At 28.9% G+C, this 7,901-nt stretch overlaps 1 long non-coding RNA gene across 5 annotated transcripts; it reads left to right on the forward strand.

The window, feature by feature from the left end:
* The first annotated feature begins 720 nt into the window (after positions 1–720).
* LOC129285042 (uncharacterized) lies at positions 721–5,636 on the forward strand. Of its 5 annotated transcripts, XR_008587067.1 has the most exons (6): positions 721–908; positions 2,305–2,459; positions 3,845–3,894; positions 3,972–4,213; positions 4,340–4,395; positions 5,040–5,636. It is a non-coding gene; the product is annotated as an uncharacterized LOC129285042 (long non-coding RNA). The 5 variants fall into 5 exon arrangements; XR_008587066.1 differs by lacking the exon at positions 2,305–2,459; XR_008587064.1 differs by lacking the exons at positions 721–908; positions 2,305–2,459 and having other exon boundaries at positions 3,706–3,894; positions 5,040–5,358; positions 5,490–5,636.
* The last annotated feature ends 2,265 nt before the right edge of the window (positions 5,637–7,901 follow it).

A 7,901-nucleotide genomic window follows, 5' to 3' on the forward strand; every position in this document is an offset into this window, starting at 1 on the left:
ATCTCCCATTGGATAGGCTAGAATTTTTCTCTTCCCTTATTGGCTGGATTCATTTATCATATGGTATATTTTGAATATAATATATAATTTCTCTCGCTTTTTTATTTCTCTTTCTTCCTTATTGTTTAATCTGTTGCTGTAGCTATGTCAACCACAAGCTTTCTTATTCTACCTCTATTCGTACTGTTAAGTTTGGATCTTTTTTTTTATATTTTAGTTTTATTTATTAATATAATATAATTACTTTTTCATTCAAAACAAAAAACAAAAATCTGTTGCCATTCTTTGCAACTCTTTTTCTTTTTCCTTTTTTTGAAAAAAGCGTTGAAAACTCTACTCGGCCATTGCACTTTCTGTTATTATTATTTTTTTCACCTTCATTTGTTCGGAGTTGGCTATTTTTTATTGAGAGAAGCCTCTTCTATGTAACGATTCTAAATTTTAAATTAAATAAAAAATTTTAATAAATATTTTATTTAAATTAATTTTATATCAAGTGGAAAGTGATAGTTAAGTGAAACTTGTACAAGTAATTTTTTTGAAAATCCAGAATTCATATTCTACAAAAAAAGGGGTTTTTATGTTGTTTTAAATTATTAGGAAATTGTGTGTTCTTTTTGGTAAATTTTGTGTGTGCCATTCTTTGTAATTTCTCGATAAGTTTTACTCCAGAATTTTCTTCTTATTTTCCTCTGTTATTTGAAGACGGGACCAGCGAAAAGAGAGAGAAAGATAGAGCATTCGGATCCTCCTTTCTCACCGTCGATATGCAACTTTGAGCCTTGCCGTCGACTTCCCTTCTTGCTGCCATTGCTCATCTATTTTTCTTCCCTCCATTCTCGTTAGTACAGCAGTGGGGTTGAATCACTGATTCCTTTTCGGTCATCGTCCCTTACTCTGTGTCCGAGGTAAGCTAGTGGTTTCAGATCTTCTAGCTTCACTGTCAGTCTTTTAGCTCTGCCGTTAAAAATTTCAAAGCTTAAGGAGTTGAAGTGGATGGATTCCCACTTTTGCTGCTGTTGTTCTTTGTTTCGTTGCATAGTGGCTGACAGATTGTGGCATGTATTCAGTTCTTATCTTCTCTTCCTCCTCAACTCTTGACATCGTGTGTTATTAATCTTTATGTTTCATTTCTCTTCTGCTAGTGGGTGTTGTGTGAGTGAGTGTGGAAAGTTCAATTTCCCCTTCTCCTTAGGTCGAGAATTTTGGCTCTATTTTTATTCTTGTTGCTGCCGTGAGTTGCTTGGGAATTGAGGGGCTGAATTGGTGAATGATATGCATATTTTTATTGTGATGCTAAGCTAAATGTTGATGATAAAGTTCATGTGGGAGGTTGATTAAATGATAGATGATTATTGTAAGCTGAAATTAGATGCCCTCAATGTGATTGTGAAAATGCTTGAATGAAGAAATCAAATGTTGAAAATTGTTGAATTTACTTAGACGTTTGCCTCATGGTTTAGCTAACGGTGAATGTTTTCATCATGCTTGTAAAAATGCTTGAAAGATTTGTTGGTGGAAATAAGATTGTTTAAATTTTAGAATAGAGCCTAAGGAATTATGAATGTGACTTGAAGGAATATATGTTCTTACACATAAATTATAAAGTTGAGCTATTCATTGAAATTGTGTAGCACTTAAGGAGAAATTATCAGACTAAATGATAATTAAGATTTTGTTATGCTTGAAATAATAATTGTGTTGTGGTTCAATGCTATCTAGTATTGTCTGTACTTGATAGAAGTTGTTAAAGTGTTTAGTGAAAATTTAAGGAGTTAATGAGAAATTTAAAGAATTATTAAAGATATTAAATGATAATTTTGCTCGTTTATTATGAGAAAAGAAATTTATAGTAACATGTGGATTGTTGGATTTTTTGTTAAATTGTTTGGGGCATCACTAAAGTAAGTAAAAATTTGATGAGGTCAGGTTTTAAAATTTTTAAAAATTCTCAGGTGAGTGCGTAGCGTTCTGAATACATTTTGTAAAACATTTATAAAATTTCTTTATTTAAATTTAGTATTTTTTATGATATAAATATCTTTCTCCATCCTACATTTATAATATTTTTATTTATTTATTTATAAGGATGTATTGATTTTAATAACGATTTATATTGCTAAATAGTAATGACATAAGTGGATACATGATAAATGGAAATTAGTTGTTTGAAAGTTGAAATTTGTTCTCCTTCATACATGCTTTATTTTACTAAGGGGGCTGAATTCAGAATATTAGATGCTAATGGCAATTTCATTAGCTCTTGGCGTGCTATGGTATACCTAACTAGCAGGATATTTGTAGGAGATGCTAGCCCCGTGCACAAGCCAACACACGTGAAACGAAGGGATAGATATTTATGAATATTGTACTCACGCTTATATTCGTAGATTTCAAGCCTGTGTTTGGTTCATGGCTTCTGTCGTGCTTGTTTTGTGGTTTTCAACCACGCTTGATTGGTTAGTTATCTTCGTAAACTGTGTGTCTATGCTTGTTATTCGTTCTGATAAAACCCTCCGAAAAATTTTAAATTTAAACTTATCGTTCTCTAAAAATTTTCTAAAAGTATTATATCGAACTGTATTTATTGTAAGTTTTTATATTTTGTAAGCAGTAAAATTTTTAATACACATATGTGATTTTATCAGCCTTGTCTAAATTCACAATTACACAATTATGAAAAATCATCATTTATTTTCAATTTTGAATAATTCATTATTTCATTAAGATATTTGAAGTTAAATTTGTTATTTATTATCTTTATATATTTTCTTTATTAAAATCTGGATTGGCACACTATTCACCGATAAATTTTTAATCTTAGATATTGTACTTGACCCTGCGCCTCCAACTGATCATTGAGAGCCCTTCTTACTTTTTGGATAAAGGAAGTCTATGGTAATTACTCTTTTTAGTGAAATCTTATATTATATTTTGTAAATTATAAGTTAGTGCTTTACGTATACTATAGTTAGATTTTAGTTTTATTTTGTTATTATGAAAATTGTTGGAATGGAGCTAGTCTCCTTACTGGTTTGATTGGCAGCTTTTGTAATTGTTGTGAAAATTTCGAGAGGTTCAAATTATAGAAAAATTTTGCTGAAATTTCTACAAAAACTTTAAAAACTTTAAGAACTTTATTATTATGTATAACTTGCATACATCGCTAATTTAGCTAAATTTTTAGATAATCAAGACTTATGAAATGTGAGTTCACATCATATTTCATGCCGATCATACATTTAGTATTGGAGTGTGACACTCTACCACCCCTTTGAGCCAGAGTAAAATTTGGACTGTCTAGATTTAATTTGGACGGTCCAAATTTAATAATTCTATTTTTTATTTTTTATTTATATTTTTAAAATAAAAAATATATTAAAATTGTAAAAAAATTTAATAAATATATTTATCAATATTACAGTCTAAGTTTAATATAAATGATCTAAAATTAATATTAAAATTTTTTAATAAATTTATTATTATGTTTAAAATATATTTATATTGTCCAAAATATTCTTGAAAAGTTAATTTAAATTTTTATATTAAATTTAAATTATTTATATAAAATTTAAATTGTGAGATTGATAAGTATATTTATTTAAAAAAATTATAAATAAAAAATAAAAAATATTAAATTTAGACGGTTTTAAATTAAGCCTCCGCTTGCCTCAAAGGTTTGAGAGGCAGAGGCTTATTTAAAAGGAGAGAAGCCGAGTCCTCCTGTTTTTTCGTTCTCTTTCGTTCGTCGTAACTGGCGCCTCTTATCTTCTATTTTGAACTTTGAATTCCTTCTCTGATTATTCTTTCATTAGTTCTGTATTTGATTTCTTCGTTTCTCCAGCATGCGGGTGCGGCAATTTTCTCAGATCGGCAATTTCCCTCAATGATCAGGTAACTGTCACTTGCTCTTTGATTAATACGTGTGGAAATTCGTGCTTACGTGACTCCGCCTGAATTGTTCTGCAAAGGCGGTGCAACTTGCCGGGAGTAAAGCCCTCGATGGAGGCGATCGTACGTCTGCTTTTTCAAAAGTTTGATTTAAGTTTTGGCCGACGCAGCCTCCACTTCTTTCTTGTCTATGCCGAGAAAGGTTAGCTGTCGCTCTTTGTTCCATGAGTTTTCTTCATCTCACCTGCTGAAGAGAGACTGGCATCTTTGGCCACAATAAGCCTGAGACGAAAGATTTTTCTTCATCTCAACCGCTCAACAGGTTCCTTCCGAATATTCTTCATCTTATTTTTCCATTATCATTATTGTTTCAAAAGTTTTCATTTTTTGGATCTCTATTTTCCTGCTACTTATTGCCTGCGCTCTTTGCCTTTTTTCTTTGTTCCAGTTCTTGATTCATGAATCATAACTTGTGCTGATGATGCCCCTTCCTTGAGTCTGTAGGTATATTTTTTCAGCTGTTGTCTATTTTTGCTGGTATGTATCTATCTGTAAATTTTTTTGAAGGAACTAATCATTGACTTAGTCATTTGCTTCATTTTTCAGTATAACCTTAAATATGTAGTCCCTGCAAAATTTCAAGTTCATGACTAACAATGCTGACATGTTAAGATGCCTATCTATTGATTGTCCTGAGGGGGGGGGGGGGAACATGTGCACTCTAAGGTAGTTGATTCAAAACTATTTTTCCTTTCTCCTCCCGGCAAATCTACAAATGTCTTACTACTTCTGGGTAAAGTGGCTGCAAATGCATTGACATTATTGCCAAGTCACACCAACCCTGAGACCTGAGGAATCTTTAAGATGTCTATCTGTGGAGTAAGTCCTTCATGTGATTGCAATGACTTTTTTTCACCATTTCTAGGATTTGCTTCATTTAGACTTGAACTTGTAAAGTGGCTTAAGAAAACTATAAGAACACATAAAGATATGAATTTTTTCATTGAACTTGAGCAATGTTAATAACAAGATGTGTTTGATGGATGAAAAACAGTTAGTGTGGTTTTTTTTTATTATTAATTTGGCAAGTTCTGCGTGGTATCTTTTTCATTATTCTCTCTGTTTTAATGTTTAGTTGTTTGTTGCAGATGTTGTGGGGTTTTTGCAATGGTCCAGTTCCATCCAGGATCACAAGACTGGGATTCAGAACAAAAAGAGACTAACGCTGTCTATAGCTGATCAGGAGTTAGTACTTTATCAAATCCAGAATAACATATGCAAGTCCCACTGTTATGATATCCTTTAATGCTAACTTATTTTTCATTTCGGAGAAAAACCTTTAGACGTGTGCTTTGTTTGGTGACACCACTCTGAATTCTGTGAATGACAAGAATTCAGATATTGTGCCTCCTGTAATTGTTGTCGTCGTCCAGATGTGTGTTTTGGGATTTTACAAAGGTGAATCTGGTATTTTTCCTTATTCTTCATTCTTAATTTATCAGTCCAGCATTTTTTAAGATGTTATTTCCTTCACTTCTAAGCAATCCTCAACTTTCAAACTATGGTGATGCTACCAAGGTTTTTTATAATCATGACAGAATAATGTAATCAGAAACTACTGTTCAAGAGTTGCTTGCTCAGGTTTGCAGAATAACTTAATCAGAAATTATCCTTCATCAGACAGGTAGACAAGTTGATGCTATCAATTCCTACTGGATTCATGTGTACACTATTTTTTTTTTCCCCAAGAGTTCAAGGAAAAGATATTTCCCTAGAACACTTAATATATTATATTGAATTTATATATTAATTTTAATGTTATTATTTTATTATTATATTGTTTTATAGTTAATAAGTTCTTTCAATTATTATATATTATAATTGATAAATCAAGTTATATATTATATGTTATAATAATTCTAAAATATATTTAAGACATTTAAAACTAAAATGTGGGAAAGGTTTACTTTTAAGTAGGGTTTTTAAATAAGCTTTCAAGTCAGATTAGGCTTTAGGCTAAATTCGAACTTTTGATTTACTATATAAGTTCAAGTTTATTTGATTAAAGTCTAGGTTGATCCAACTTATTTTTACCCTTACTTCCCACCTTCCAGTTCAGGTGGATTTGGTAGTGAGAGTGATTGGGGGGGGGGGGGATAGGTGGCTCTTTTTGTAATTTCATTCGATTCTTCTTTTGTTTTTTGTTTTTTATTTTGCGTTTTATCATGCCCTTCCTTGCCGTTTTTATTCATGTGTTGTTCACGTAGTGAGATGTATGAAAATGCTGCCAGATTGAAGGAAATTTGGATTCGGATTTTATATTTAAAATATTGCATTTAAATGGTTTTTTTTTACCAACTTATTTAAATGGTTAAAGTATGTTTTTACTATTTTAATTTTATATAAAGTTTTAATTTAATTATTTAATTTTATAAAATATTTTTTAGTTCTTTAATCTAAACATAGTTAAGATATTTTTTTTGTGTTAATTATTATTATTTTTTAAAAAAATTAAATTTAATATGTCAACATTTAAAGGTTCAATGTATGAAAAGATAATTAATAAAATTTAAAAAAGATAAAATATTATATAAAATTAAAGGACTGAAAATAGATTTCAATTTATTTTACACTTTTATATATTTTAAATGATTTTGAATAATATAAAAATTTTTAAATTTTATGTAGAAGGCATTTCAAAAATATCCGTAAGACCCTTATTAATAAAATGATACCAAATAGCTGGGGTTTGATTGTTTAAGCAGAAAATAATAACATCTGGGCAATGAAGTAAAAATCATTTTAAATTTTGGAGACAATATTGAACAATAGAAACTTGGGTAGTTACCTATTACCAAAAGAATAAAAAAGAAAGAAAGAAAGAAACTTGAGTAGTTACCATTATAGAAATGATACTTTTATTCAATTTTTTAGGTTAAATTATATATTATTCCTTCAAACTTTGAATTACGTACACATGATATCTTTAATTTTTAAAACTTTACAATAAACTTCCCTCAACTTTTATATTTATGTAGATAACTTATATAATTAATTTTATACATTAATTATCTACACATAACTTAAAGTTTAGAGAGTTATCAATATATCATTCAAAGTTTAGAAACTTAAATATAAAAAATAATAATGTTTAAAGAGGTATATAATTAATTGCTAGAGACTATGTGCATAAACTTGAAAGTTCAAGAAGTCTTATTATTAAGTTTTAAATGTTAATGTAATTATTTGTACATGGTTCAAAATTTTAAAAAGTTTTGCATAATTTAACTATTGTTTTATTTTGAGTTTTATCTTATCCTTCCTTTATGTTTTGCTTACATATTTTTTATTTAATGTAAGGCTACAGTTAACTCATGTAAGAGAAAGTAGTTAGGATATGTTCAAACGGACTTGGCTTCCCTTGGTACAGCTCCGCTGCAGTTAGAGATAAATTTGGACTGTTTAAATTTATTTGGATAGTTTAAATTTAATCTTTTTATTTTATTTTATTAAAATAAAAATTATATAAAATATAAAAAAATTAATAAATCTTGTTATCAGTTTAAACAGTTCAAATTTAATATATACAATTCAAATATAATACTAAAAAAATTAATATTAAAGCTACACTATTGATAATATATCTGGATAATTAATTTATAAAAATTAAAAATTTTTAATATTAAAACAGCACTATCTAGAATATATCTAGATAGTTAATTTATAAAAATTTTAATATTATATCTGGATCATATATATTAAATTTGGACTGTCTAAGCTTATAAACAGATTTATTAAATTTTTTATAGTTTATATAATTTTTTATTTTAATAAAATATAATAAAAAAAGATTAAATCTAGACCATCCAAATTTATTTGGATGGTCCAGATTTATCTCTAGCTATAGCAAAGGGCTTCCCTCGAAGGAGAGAAGCCGAGTCCAAGTCCAAACTCGACACTTAGGTGATGGATCATTAAAAATTCTAATATCAACATTGACATTATAAGCC

The sequence above is a fragment of the Prosopis cineraria genome, unplaced genomic scaffold (assembly GCF_029017545.1).
Source record: "Prosopis cineraria cultivar Desert tree isolate PC_DT_omini unplaced genomic scaffold, ASM2901754v1 PC11, whole genome shotgun sequence".
Taxonomy (NCBI): Eukaryota; Viridiplantae; Streptophyta; class Magnoliopsida; order Fabales; family Fabaceae; genus Prosopis; species Prosopis cineraria.